The sequence below is a fragment of the Callithrix jacchus genome, chromosome 12 (assembly GCF_049354715.1).
Source record: "Callithrix jacchus isolate 240 chromosome 12, calJac240_pri, whole genome shotgun sequence".
Lineage (NCBI taxonomy): Eukaryota > Metazoa > Chordata > Mammalia > Primates > Cebidae > Callithrix > Callithrix jacchus.
In genome coordinates, this window is record NC_133513.1 from 49420923 (window position 1) to 49435342 (window position 14420).

Here is a 14420-nt window from a genome sequence, read left to right on the forward strand (position 1 = left end):
CAGTACAGTGGAAATACAACCCCCTTAAAAACAATATAATGAAGACTATAATAACGTTTATTTAAGGCTCATTCATGTGGCACCAGAGAGCAAATATTACAATTTCAACTGGCATTTGGCTTCTTTCCCCTATTTTGATCTCACATAGTTAAATTTTAGCAGTATCTGTAAAGTCATAATGCAAAAAGATAAATGGCTTAAGAGTGCAAGTTACATCACGAAAAGCATATGCAAAAGAAACCTCATCTCTTATGAAATATACAGTTCATGGCCAAAAAATGTATAGCCATTATTATGGTAAAAACTAGATGTAATGCTAAGTGGAAAGAAATTGTTACAGCACAAAATAAAAAGCTGAAATATTTAAGTTATAAAGAGAAACTAGGATGTGATCCAAAAATTCAAAAAGGGTGATATGGATGTGGGTTTTTGAAGAGAAAAAAAAGGTGAGAGGGTGTTTTTTGTTTTTTGGTTTTTTTTTTTTTTTGAGCTGGAGTTTCACTCTTGTTGCTCAGGCTGGAGTGCAATGGCGCAATCTCAGCTCACCGCAACCTCCGCCTCCCAGTTGCAAATAATTCTCCTGCCTCAGCCTCCTGAGTAGCTGGAACTACAGGCGCACGCCACTACGCCCAGCTGATTTTTATATTTTTAGTAGAGACAGGGTTTCACCGTGTTACCGGGATGGTCTCCATCTCCTGATCTCGTGATCTGCCCACCTCGGCCTCCCAAAGTGCTGGGATTAATTTTTTGTATTTTTAGTAGAGACGGGGTTTCACCATGTTGACCAGGATGGTCTCAATCTCTTGACCTCATGATCCACCCGCCTTGGCCTCCCAAAGTGCTGGGATTACAGACTTGAGCCACCGCGCCCGGCCGAGAGGGTGTTTCTTAATGGTAGAGAAAGGTTTCTTCACTTGGGTTTCCCATACTCTTCATTGATTCATAGGTAAAACTTACGGTATCTTCTTCCAAATTCTGACATTGTTTGGAAACTTCATGTATATGTTTATCGTTCTCAGGGCAAAGAGTCTAGAGATTTCATTAGATTCTTCCATTTACCCTTACAAAGTTAAAGTATCACAGACACGAGGAATACGAAGTAAGCAAAATATAACACTATTTGAAGCAGAGTGATTTACATTTTTGTATTTTTTTCAAATAAATGGACACTTTCATTCTTGGCCGGGCGCGGTTGCTCAAGCCTGTAATCCCAGCACTTTGGGAGGCCGAGGAGGGTGGATCACGAGGTCAAGAGATCGAGATCATCCTGGTCAACATGGTGAAACCCCATCTCTACTAAAAATACAAAAAATTAGCTGGGCATGGTGGCGCGTGCCTGTAATCCCAGCTACTCAGGAGGCTAAGGCAGGAGAATTACCTGAACCCAGGAGGCGGAGGTTGCGGTGAGCCGAGATCGCGCCATTGCACTCCAGCCTGGGTAACAAGAGCAAAACTCCGTCTTAAAAAAGGAAAAAAAAAGAAACACTTCTTTATCACACATTAGAAAGGGAGAAAATACACAGTTTTCAAATAGGTACACTGAGTGGGTGGATTAAAAAAACAGATAATTTTATTATTAAACAGGAAACCTCAGGATGATGAGAGACAACTGGTAGGAAATTATAATGTTTACCTCAAACTAATAATGGTGGGATTTTATGCTTGATTTGAGCCTATCTTTTCTATAGATTGTCTTCTCAGTATAAATAATAAAATAAGCGTATCCAGATGCAAGCGTATATCCTAGTCATTGGATAAGATCAAGGAGATGAAATCAGTCATGAAATTTAGCTGAGGATTTCTGGTTTAGTAGCAGGGAGGAGTAAAATTTAGAAAACTGGAGCTCCATTCTCTGACCTAGAGGTTTTCTCTTAGTCTCTCAACTTATCCCCAGAAACAGTAAAATATGACTCATACAAACATGTCAGAGAGTAATTTAACTCAATGCTGTAACTGGGAAGCACACAAACAGTTATAAGAGCATTTAATGGACAGAGAATTATGTCAGGTAAAACTTGGATAGCGAAACAATTTCACTAAGTTATATGCACAACTGGTTAATGTTCTGCAAGGCAATAAAACTGTATATCCTTGGGATTATGTTTTACTGTCTAGAAGAAATCATTTCCATTTCTGCTGATCAAAAATCATGTATAGTTTCTAAATTTCTGCAAATTTATATGTAACTGCACACTGTCTGGATTTTAATCAACAATAAATGTCAAGAATAAGCTTTCTCTTAGAGGATTAAATAATCCCTAGATAGTCCTAAAAGACAATGTTATAGTATAACATCAAAAGGACACAGAGTTGTTCTTTTACCTTATATTCAAGGTTTGAATAATTATTCTTAAAAGGTGCCAGTGTTTCACCACTGATGAGATGGAGGCCTTTTTCAACACCATGACATCTGTAACCACTTCCATTTGATTATTTGGATTCATGCTTGCATTGCAACAGGCAACACTGCAGAAAGTTCAAACAAAAGACTGCTAAATTGGATTCAAGGCCAAAATAAGAATTTTCATGTGAAATTGGAGGTGGAAAAGTGAGAATAACCAAGAATATCTCACATGTGTAATCCAGTGGTCTGAAGCTCCAGATGGCCCCACTTAATTGTGCCTTGGTTTCTTCCCTGTCTCAGCAGGGTTTTGCAGTTTGGAGCATAGAATCTGAGCAGAGGTGTGCTCCCTGGACACCTCAGGACTAGACTGTCTCTCCTACCGGTTATATTCAAAACACAGTCCCAGTAACTAATTCATATCTTGCTATTGTCATCTCTCCATCTTATTTATAGATCATGGGTACTAGACTTTTGACAATTGTGGACATTCTTCCAAACTTCAGGTGGAACCCATACGATCCAGAGAATTTCAGGATGTTGAGCGGGAAGAGGATGCTTTCCTGCTAGCTATAACACTGAAGAAATCATAGTGTTGACAATGTGTGGCTGTTCTCAAGCCTGTGTTCTACTTGCAAGGCACCCATGTGCTCATGACTTGGGCCTAAGCCTGTGCCTTCCTACCCTCCCCTTCTCTGCCAAGAAGAAATCCTGTCTCCATAACCCAAGTTAAACCATGGCAGCACAGCCATCAGATGCCATATACTTTCTCGGCCATGTGTGGAAACAAGACGATGGTGAGATGTTGGTTTTCAACATCTGTGCTGCCTGCACCACTGATATGATTTTTGTCTTCCGTGGTGCCTGTTTGCATTGCTGTGGTTTGAGTTTGCTGGTTAAGATTGCTCACAATTTTTACAAAGACAGAAATACCCACAGAAACAACCCAACAATTTCATTTCTTTTCTCAGTTCACCTGATATAGATGGATCTGATGTAAGTGTTGATGTCACATGGGCAATACCCCAGACATAACCCTGGAGTTCCAGTCACTTTCAGAAGTGACTTTTTCACAGAGGGCATGAAAAAAATCTTTTCCATCAAATTTTACAAAATATTCAAGTATTTTGTGACACATTAGCAAAGAGTGAGGGTGAGGATAAATAAGAGTCAAATAGAAGCATCATGTCACTCGCCAAGCAGTATTCAGGATGCCAACAAAATGCTTTATTCCTCATCCCTACCTAAACTTCTACTATACATTCTCGATTAGAAGTAGTGGTTTAAAGCTTTTACACTAGCCTACTCAACTGGAAATTTAGCTTTTACCCCTAACACATTCATTAAATAATTGACCCAATAAAGTTAATTTTACTCTAAGAAAAATCCACCTAATTGCTAAGAAAATAAAATTCTGCCCATTTTATTATACAAGCATGCAAGTTAGAGACCATCAAGTATTCTTCTATCTAATATCCTTGAAATGATAGCCAGATAAAAATAATTCTGTATTTTATCCCCCTGCCAAACACACACACACACAAAAGAAGCCTGGAAGTGTAGTTAGAATTGTTAAATAACTTGCCCAAGTTCACAGGTCTAAAGAGTAGGATGACCTGGGATGAAATCTCAGTCTTCTTCCTCTTATTACAGAGGTTTCTCACAAGTAGACTACTTCAAGCAGGAAAGAACATTGCTTGCTCCTACCAGCTTCATCAATGGTTCTCTATTAAAAACAAAAAAGAGTCAAAAATTTGAGAATGTCTTGTCTTGTCAGCCAGCATGGACTTTAATTTAAAAATTTTTAATTATATAACAGGTTTTAGCAAATCTAGAATTTAATTTTTATGGGTGGAAGAATGGAGTCAAGATTTCCAAAAACTTTAAAATGAGAAGTATCATGCTGGTTCCTTGGAAATTATGAGATACTGACTAGATGTAAAGAGACATGAGAAGTCACACTAAAGAGACAAAATGAATCCAAGGGTGGTTTCTTGGTGATTCTTGATGGATAACATGCATCCAAATATAGTCCAGTGGTGGGAGAACTTGACAGATAAATTTGGAATTCTGAATTACTTTTCGTTTTGATCTGCATCCATTTTTATGTGATTATTTGATTTATTCTATAATCCCTCACACCTGAAGCAAAAGTACACTGGCCAGGTCCCTGCTAATATTTCCAACTGATAGTTTTATTTTCCAGTGGTATTCTCATTTGTGTGGGGAGAGGAAACAATGTACACCCTTGGAGTGCTAAAATATCCAGGCATATTTGCTGACTGATGGAGGTTTGTCAATTGAAAGTCCATTTCCATAAGGAGCAGAGGAACTTCCACTTAAAAAGAAAAAAATGTCAGGCATACAAGCTGGGTCTCAAATGTAATGGGAAGGACATTACCATTTTTTACAAAAATCTGTCTTTTTGCTCAGGCCTAAATACTTACTTGTGAATCCCATAGAGAGGGTTGATGGCTATAACCAAAAACTTCAATATCTCGTTTTCCAAATCCCTTTGAGACATTGACATACATGTGAGACTGCTTTAGGACTCCTCAGAAGGTTGTGTAAAATGGATTCAACACAGACCACCATCATCTTGGACACTACAATGAAGGGGTGTACAGAAAAGTTGTAAGTATGCAAAAGAAGATGGTGATACTACTAAAGCATCAATGAATACCATTAGCATTGGGACTTCTGGAGCTGCACTACTCAATAAAGAGCTATAGTCAGTTGAAAGCTGGTGTTAGGTAATTGAAGCAGCAACAGGACATGATGAACAAGGCAGTACTCATTAGAAGCAGCTGTGGATTGTAGTAGTGGTGAACTGAGCATGGCTATATGCAGGAAATGAAACAGCAATTCCCAGGGTTTGTGAGTATGTACAGCATATGATCCTATAAAAGGAAGGCCACGACAAGAGGGAAAGAACAAGGAGGGTAAAGGCAGGGAGAACAGGAGAAAGAAAAAGAACATGTAACCTGACCTCTCTTATTAATAATACTGCATTAGGACTCTAAGAGTTATTCTTGGAGACACAATTAGAAAATTTAAAAACAGAGAGAGTATCATGAGTAACTATATGTAAATAAATTTGAAAACTTTGACAATATGTGAAGATCTGCAAAAGCATAAAATTCATTTAAAAAGGAAGAACTTGAAGCCTAGAAAAACTACTAAACCAAACTGACAGGGTGGCAGAAGACGATCTCTTCCAAAAATCCTCTTTTCCAGAAAGCTGGCTAACCATATGCCGAAGAGTAAAGGTGAACTCCTGCCTCTCACAAAATTACACAAAAATTAACTCAAGATGGATTAAAAACTCAAACGTAAGACAAAATATAAAAATTCTGAAAGAAAACCTAAGAAATATTCTTCTAGACATTGGTATAGGTAAAAAATTTATGGTGAAGACCTATAAGCAAATGCGAAAAAATAAAAAATAGACAAATGTGACTTAAGTAAACGTAAGAGGTTCTGTGCAGCAAATGAAACTATCAACAGAGTAAATAGGCAACCTACAGAATGGGAGAAAATATTTTCAAACTATGCATCTGACAAAAGATAATATAGGAACTCTGTAAGGAACTCACAAGAATCAACAAGAAAAAAACAAACAACCCTATTAACAAGTTGGCAAAGGACATGAGCAAACATTTCTCAAAAGATGACACACAAGTGGCTAATAACATATGAAAAAATGTTCCATATCACTAATCATCAGAGAAATGCAAATCAAAACCACAATGAAACACAATCTCACACTATTCAGTGTGGCTATAATTAAAAAGTCAAAAAAAATTAACAGATGCTGGTAAGGTTGCAGGGAAAAGGGAACAGTTATACACTGTTGGTGAGAATGTAAATTAGTTCAGCAACTGTGGAAAGCAGTTTGGAGATTTCTTAAAGAACTTAAAATCAACTACCATTTGACACAGCAATCTCATTACTGAGTATATACCCAAAGGAAAATAAATCATCCTTCAAAAAGAGCACATGCACTTGAATGTTCATCACAAAACTATTCACAATAGCAAAGACATAGAATCAATCTAGGTGCCTATCAGCAGTGGATCGAATAAAGAAATTGTGGTACATATACTACAGAACCATTAAAAAAAAATAATGAAATCATGTCTTTTGAAGCAACATGGATTCAGCCAGAGATAACTATCCCAAGCAAATTAATACTGAAACAGAAAAATCGAATATTCCATGATCTCGCAATTTAGCTCCTGCTGGAGCTAAATCTTGAGTTCACACAGACATAAAAATGGAACAATAGACACCGAGAACTCCAAAAGAAAAGAGGGAGGGGGGCAAGGATGAAAAACTTCTTATTGAGTACTATGTTTACTACTGGAGCAATGGAATCAATAGCAACACAAACCTCAGCATCACACAATATATTCTTGTAACAAACCTGCACATGTACTCCCTGAATCTAAAACTAAAATTAAAATTAAAAACAAAAATCTCCTTGCCTAGATACTTTCGTAGGTACTTTAACCAACTTTTAAAGTAGTCTCAATTTTTAAATACATGTTCCAGAAAATGTAAAAAAGAAAATAAGAAATAATTTTTTAGGAAAATACAATTTTGTTCCAAAACAAGATGAGGAGTGACAGAAGAGAATCACAGATGTATTTTCAGAATATCTAACTAATAGCTAATAAATAACTACTAATGCACTTTTAAAAATACATCACTATGAAAGTAAGTTATTACTACAGCATAATTGCATATCAGAAACTCTATTGATGTAACACTCCATATTAATAGAATAAAGGAAGAAAATCATATGATTATTACTAGAGGTATAAAAATAATTTTATAAAATTCATCAACAATTTAAAAAACTCATAAAACCAAAAAGTAAAAGGAACTTTTTAATTTTGTAAGCAACAATAACAGAAAACATTTCCCACTAACACAGCAATTATGGAACATTAAATTGGAGGGCAGAAACAATGTAACAATAAGAAGACAATAAATAAGAGAAAAATTGGGAAAAAATAGATAAAATTCTGTTTCACAGACAATAGGATTTCTACATTGACTAGTCAACATAATCAAAACAGAAACTTACAATAAACAGTACAGACCATTGGGGTTGCAAAATATAAAATCAACTTATGGAAATAAACAGTGGTGTAGCTAGAAGGAAGATAGTGGAGTAAAAAGCACTAAGAATTTGTCTCCCAACTTATACAACAGTTGCACTGCTGGAATCTGACTGATGTAACTATTTTGGAACTCTGCAGTATATTAAGGCTTTAAACAATAAATTACAATTAATTTTGGTCAATTACAGCTTTTAACACAATTTCAGCTCTTACCACAGCCCTACCCTTCCCCCAGTCCCTAGTCCCAGGGTAAGCAGCTATGCCCATGTTTTTATACAGCATCATGCACAGAGCTTGCAAGAGTGGGGGTGGGCCAAAGCACCCTGTCTTTCACAAATGAGAGAGGAATTGATATATTGCCAGATAAAAGCTAAGAATATAACTAAATAATTGGAGAGACATTCCATGTTTATAGATAGATAGATTGAATATTTACCCAGAATCTACACACATATTATGTCACAAAAATAATTTCAAAATAATTAAATCATAGACCTACATAATTGAATGATAGATCTAATCGTAAAATGCAATACTAGAAAGAACTAGGAGATAACATATGAGAAAATCTATGTCTTTGGGTATGGAGATGACTTTTAGATACAATCTTTAAGGTATGATCCATGAAAAAAATAATCGATAAGCTGGATTTTATTATAATAAAAACATTCTACTCTCCAAAATGCAATATCAAGAGAATGAGAAGAGTAGGCACAAACTGGCAGAAAATATTTACAAAAGAAACATCTGTTATCTAAGATATAGAAAAACCCAACATTTAATATTAAGAAATCAACCCAATTAAAAAGTGCTCAAAGATCTAAACAGATACCTCACCAAAGAAGATAGACAGATGGCAATTAAGCATATGAAAAACTGTTCAACTCACATAAACTGTTTGTGGGAAGGTAAATCAGGACAAGCATTAGGTAAAATAATATGATGATTTCTCATGAAAATAAAATTAGAACTACCCTATGATCCATTAATGTCACTACTTGTTATTTATCAAATCAAAAGAAATTAGTATATTAAAGAGATATCTGCACTCCCATCTTTATTAAAGCACTATTCACAATAGCCAAGATATGGAATCAACAGAAATATCCATCAAAAGATGAATGGTTAAAGCAAATGTGGTATATATACACAGTGGAATACTATTCGGTCATAAAAAGAATAAAATTTTGTTATTCATGGTAACATGAATGAACCTGGAGGACATTACATTAAGTGAAATAAGACACAGAAAAATAAATACAGCATATTCTCACTCATCTGGGGGAACTAAAAGAAAGGTATTCTCATAGAATTAGAAAGCAGAATTCTAGTTATTAGCAGCTAGGAAAGGTAGTAGGGAGGGGAGGTAAAAAGAGGTGGGTCAATGGATACAAATTACAGCTAAATAAAGTGAGTAAATTAAAGAGTTCTATAGCACTATACTATAGAGAATGGTTATATAGGCAAATATAGTTAATAATTTATTGTGTATTTTCAAAAAGCTAGAAAAGAGAATTTTGAACTTTCCCAAAAAAGAGAAAATTATAAGTGTTTGAGGTACTTGATATTCTAATTACCATAATTTAATCATTACATGTTGCATATATGTATTGAAATATCACTCTGTATCCCATAAATATGTAAATTTATGTGTTGACTAAAAATAAGTGAAAGAATAAGGGGATCGTGGGGTTTGGGAGAGAGGGCTGGATTGTCGCTCTGACTTGAGCAGACAGAGCAGCATGTGGAGGCTTACATCATGAATCTTTGCTCCAGAATGACTGCAGGAGTCAATCAGGAAACCCAAGAGGACCTACAGACCGTCTGAAGGAAGTGGATTGCTCCTTCAGTACCAGGGAGACACACCAAATAGTGAGTGCCCAAACTCTGGAAGTGGGAAAAGGAGAAGTCTACCCCAAATATATACACATCCTCTCTGGGGAAACAACATCTAGATTACAGGAGAAAATTCTGACCTTATCTAGAGCTGAGTCAATGAAGGACTAAACAAAATACATGGGTAGAGGAAGCAGTGGAAAAAGCCCTGTGAGCTCACTGGGTTCCCTAGAAAGCCATCTTTGCCTGGTTTCATAAGGGTCCTTTGGGAGGGTGGCCAGAGGCACTGAGAAAAGGCCACAGGGAGAAAGCACTCTCCAGCTGCACTTGGTAACAATTTGAATGGATTCAGAAGCCTTCTGGCCAGAATCCAGGGGATGATGTGAATCAGGTGTGCAGATTCCTCAGTAGCGGAAGAAAGAAAGCCATACTTGCTTTCACAGCTGGGAGATGGGTAGCCTGTGGCAAGTTTTCAGTCCTGCTTGCCCACTGCCTGGAAACAGACTTGGTGCTGTTGAGGGAGCATAGTGGGAATGAGACCAGCCCTTCAGATTGCATGGAAGCTGGGTGAGGCCTGTGACTGCTGGCTTTTCCCTACTCCCCTGACAACCTGCATCACACAGCAGACAGCTGTAATCCTCCTAAGAACATAACTCCATTGACCTGAGAATCTTACCACCAACCCTCACAGCAGCTGCAGCAAGACCCTTCCAAGGAGAGTCTGAGCTCAGACATACCAAGGCTTACCCTGACCCAATGGTTCTTCCCTACCCACCCTGGTAGCTGAAGAAAAAGGGCATATACTCTTGGGAGTTCTAGAACCCTGCCTGCTATCTGTTCCTCCACATACCCCCACAACTGGTGCTTTCTGGAAAGTGCCACCTCCAAGCAGGAGGCCAACCAGCACAAAAATAGTGCATAAAACTATCAAAGCTAAGAATCTTCACAGATTCCAATTCACCCCCAACCACCTCCACTGAAACTGGTGCTGGTATCCACAGCTGAAAGACCTACAGACAGTTCACATAACAGAACTCTGCAGACAACTCCCAGTACCAGCCCAGGGCCTGGTAGACTTGCCAGATGGCTAGATCCCAAAGAGAGATAACAATCACTGCAGTTCAGCTCTCAGGAAGCCACATCCATAGGAAAAGGGGGAGAGTACTACATCAAGGGAACACCCCGTGAGACAAAAGAATCTGAACAACAGCTTTCAGCCCTAGACCTTTCCTCTGATAGAGCCAATCCAACTTGGAAGGAATCAAAAAACCAACTCTGGCAATATTACAAAGTGAGGTTCTTTATCACCTCCCAAAAATCAGACTAGCATACCAGCAATGGATTCAAATCAAAAAGAAATCCCTGAGTTGCCTGAAAATAATTCAGGAGGTTAGTTATAAAGCCAATCAGTGAGGCACCAGAGAAAGGAGAAGCCCAAATGTAAGGAAATCCAAAAAAATCGTACAAGCAGTGAAGGGAGAAATGTTCAATGAAATAGGTAGCATAAATATAAAACAAGACCCTTCCAAGGAGAGTCTGAGCTCAGACATACCTAGGCTTACCCTGACCCAATGGTCCTTCCCTACCCACCCTGGTAGCTGAAGAAAAAGGGCAAAACTTCAGGAAACAATGGATACACTTATAGAAATGCAAAATGTTCTGGAAAGTCTCAGCTATAGCATCAAACAAGTAGAAGAAAAAATTCAGAGCTCAAAGGCAAAGTCTTCAAATTAACCCAATTCAACAAAGACAGAGAAAAAAATAAGAAAATATGAACAAAGCCTCCAAGAAGTCTGAGATTGTGTTAAACAACCAAACTTAAGAATAATTGTCATTCCTGAGACAGAAGAGAAATCTAAAAGTTTGAAAAACATATTTGGGGGGAAAAAATCAAGAAAAACTTCCCTGGCCTTGCTAGAGACCTAGACATCCAAATATGAGAAACACAAGAACACCTGGGAAATTTATCACAAAAAGATCATTGCCTAGGCACATTGCCATCAGGTTATTTAAAGTTAACATGAAGGAAAGAATCTTAACAACTGTGAGACAAAAGCACCAAGTAACCTATAAAGGATAATCTATCAGATTAATAGCAGATTTCTCAGCAGAAATCCTACAAGCAAAAGGGATTGGGGCTCTATCTTCAGCCTCCTCAAACAAAACAATTATCAGCCAAGAATTTTGTATCCAGCAAAACTAAGATTCAAATGTGAAAAAAAGATAGTCTTTTTCAGACAAACAAATGCTGAAAGAATTCAACACTACCAAGCCACTACTACCAGAACTGCTAAAGGAGGCTCTCAATCATGAAACGAATCCTGAAAACACATCAAACAGAATCTATTTAAAGCATAAATCTCATGGACCTATAAAATAAAAATAAAATTTCAAAAGCAAAAACAAAATCCAAGGTATACAGACAACAAATAACATGATGAATACAACGGTATCTCACATATCAATACTAACATTGAATGTAAATGGCCTAAATGCTCTACATAAAAGATACAGAATTTCAGAATGATTAATAATTCACCAACAAACTAACTGCTGCGTACAAGAGACTCACCTAACACAAAAGAACTCACATAAAATTAAGGTAAAGGGGTAGAAAAAGACATTTCATGCAAACGGACGCTAAAAGTGAGCAGCAGTAGCTATTCTTCTATCAGACAAAACAAATTTTAAAGCCAAAGAAGTTTAAAAAAGACAATTAGGGACATTATATAATGACAAAATGCCTTGTCCAACAGGAAAATATCACAATCCTAAACATATATGCACCTTACACTAGAACTCCCAAATTTATAAAACTATTACTAATAGACCTAAAAAATTAGATTGACAAAAACACAACAATAGTTGAGGACTTCAATACTCCACTTACAGCACTAGACAGGTCATCAAGACAGAAAAGTTAATTTAAAAAATGGATTTAAACTACACCCTGGAACAAATGGACTTAACAGATAGATACAGAAAATTCCATCCAACAATCACAGAATATACATTCTATTCAACAGTGCATGGAACTTTCTTCAAGATAGATCATATATGATAGGCCACAAAATGAGCTTCAATAAATTTAAGAAAATTGAAATTATGTCAAGCACTCTCTCAGACCACAGTGGAATAAAAGTGGAAATCAACTCCAAAAGGAACCCTCAAAATCATGCAAATACATTTCAGAATGATTAATAATTCACCAACCAACTAACTGCCATAGTTATTAAGTCCATAGGATATTAAATAACTTACTCCTGAATGATCATTGAGTCAAAAATGAAATCAAGATGGAAATTTAAAACTTCTCCAAACTGAACAACAATAGTGACACAACCTATCAAAACCTTTGTGATACAGCAAAGGTAGTGCTAGGAGGAAAATTCATAACCCTGATTGCCTACATCAAAAAGTCTGAAAGAGTACAAACAGACAATCTAAGGTCACACCAGCCAAACCCAGACCCAGCAGAAGAAAGGAAATATCCAAGATCAGAGCAGAACTAAATGAAACTGAAACAAACAAAAACAAAACAATGCAAAAGATACATGAACCAAACAACTGGTTCTTTGAAAAGCTAAATAAAATTGATAGATCATTAGCAAGATTGACTAATAAAAGAAGAGATAGGTCCATAAGAAAGCTCAATAAGAAATAAAACGGAAGATATTACAACTGATACCACAGAAATACAAAAGATCATTCAAGGCTACTACAATCACCTTTATGCACATAAAGTAGAAAACCTAGAAGAGATCGATAAATTCCTGGAAAGATGCATCATACTAGCTTAATTCAGGAAGAATTAGATACCCTGAATAACAAGCAGCAAGATTGAAGTGGCAATTAAAAAATTACCAACATAAAAAAGTTCAGGACCAGACAGTTCACAGCAGAATTTTACCAGATGTTTAAAGAAGAATTAGTACCAATATTACTGACACTATTCCACAAGATAGAGAAAGACACTATTCCACAAGACAGAAAACCTCCCTAAATCATTCCATAAAGCCAGTGTCACCCTAATGCCAAAACCAGGAAATAGAAAACTACACACCAATATTCCTGATGAACATATATGCAAAAATTCTCAACAAAATACTAGCTAATCAAATACAACAGCATATCAAAAAGACAATCCACTATAATCAAGTGGGTTTCATATCAAGGATGCAGGGAAGGTTTAACACACACAAGTCAATAAATGTGATACACGAAATCAACAGATTCAAAAACAAAAATTGCATGATCATCCCAATAGAGACAGAAAAACTATTTGACAAAATCCAGCATCCCTTTATGATTAAAACTCTCAGCAAAATCAGCATGCCATGGACATACCTCAATGTAATAAAAGCCATCTATGACAAACCCACAGCCTATATTATACTGAATGGAGAAAAGTTGAAAGCATTTTCTGTAAGCACTAGAACAAGACAAGGATGCCCACTCTCACCACTCCTCTTCAACATAGCACTGGAAGTCCTAGCCTGAGAAATCAGACAAGAGAAACAAATAAAAGGAAGTCAAATTGTCTCTGTTTGCTGATGCTATGATTGTTTACCTGGAAAACCCTAAAGATTCCTCCACAAAGTGCCTAGAACTGCTAAAAGAATTCAGCAAAATTTCCAGGTACAAAATTAATGTACACAAATCAGTAGCTTGTCTATACACCAACAGTGACCAAGTTGAGAATCAACTAAGAACTCAATCCCTTTTAAAATAACTTCAAAAATAAAAAATAAAAAAATACTTAGGAATATACAAAACCAAGAAGGCAAAATACCTCTACTAGGAAAACTACAAACACTGCTGAAAGAAATAATAGATGACACAAACAAATGGAAGCATTCCATGTTCATAGATGGACAATATTGTGAAAATGGCCAGACTGCCAAAAGCAATCTACAAATTCAATGCAATTCCCATCAAAATACCACCATTATCCTTCACAGAATTAGAAAAATCAATTCTCAAATTCATATGGAACCAAAAAAGGGTGCACATAGCCAAGCAGGACTAAGCCAAAAGAACAAATCTGGAGGCATCACATTAACTGATTTCAAACTATACTTTAAGCCCATAGTCACCAAAACAGCATAGTACTG

At 36.6% G+C, this 14420-nt stretch overlaps 1 long non-coding RNA gene across 3 annotated transcripts in view; it reads right to left on the bottom strand.

Moving 5' to 3' along the window:
* Positions 1-1466: 1466 nt before the first annotated feature.
* LOC144578497 (uncharacterized) overlaps positions 1467-14420 on the bottom strand; it is a 176701-nt gene continuing 163747 nt past the window's right edge. For all 3 annotated transcript variants that reach the window (XR_013524386.1, XR_013524387.1, XR_013524385.1), the window contains 2 exons: positions 4789-4947; positions 1467-4067 (listed from right to left, as the gene is read on the bottom strand). This is a non-coding gene — a long non-coding RNA (uncharacterized LOC144578497). The remainder of the gene's footprint in view (positions 4068-4788; positions 4948-14420) is intronic.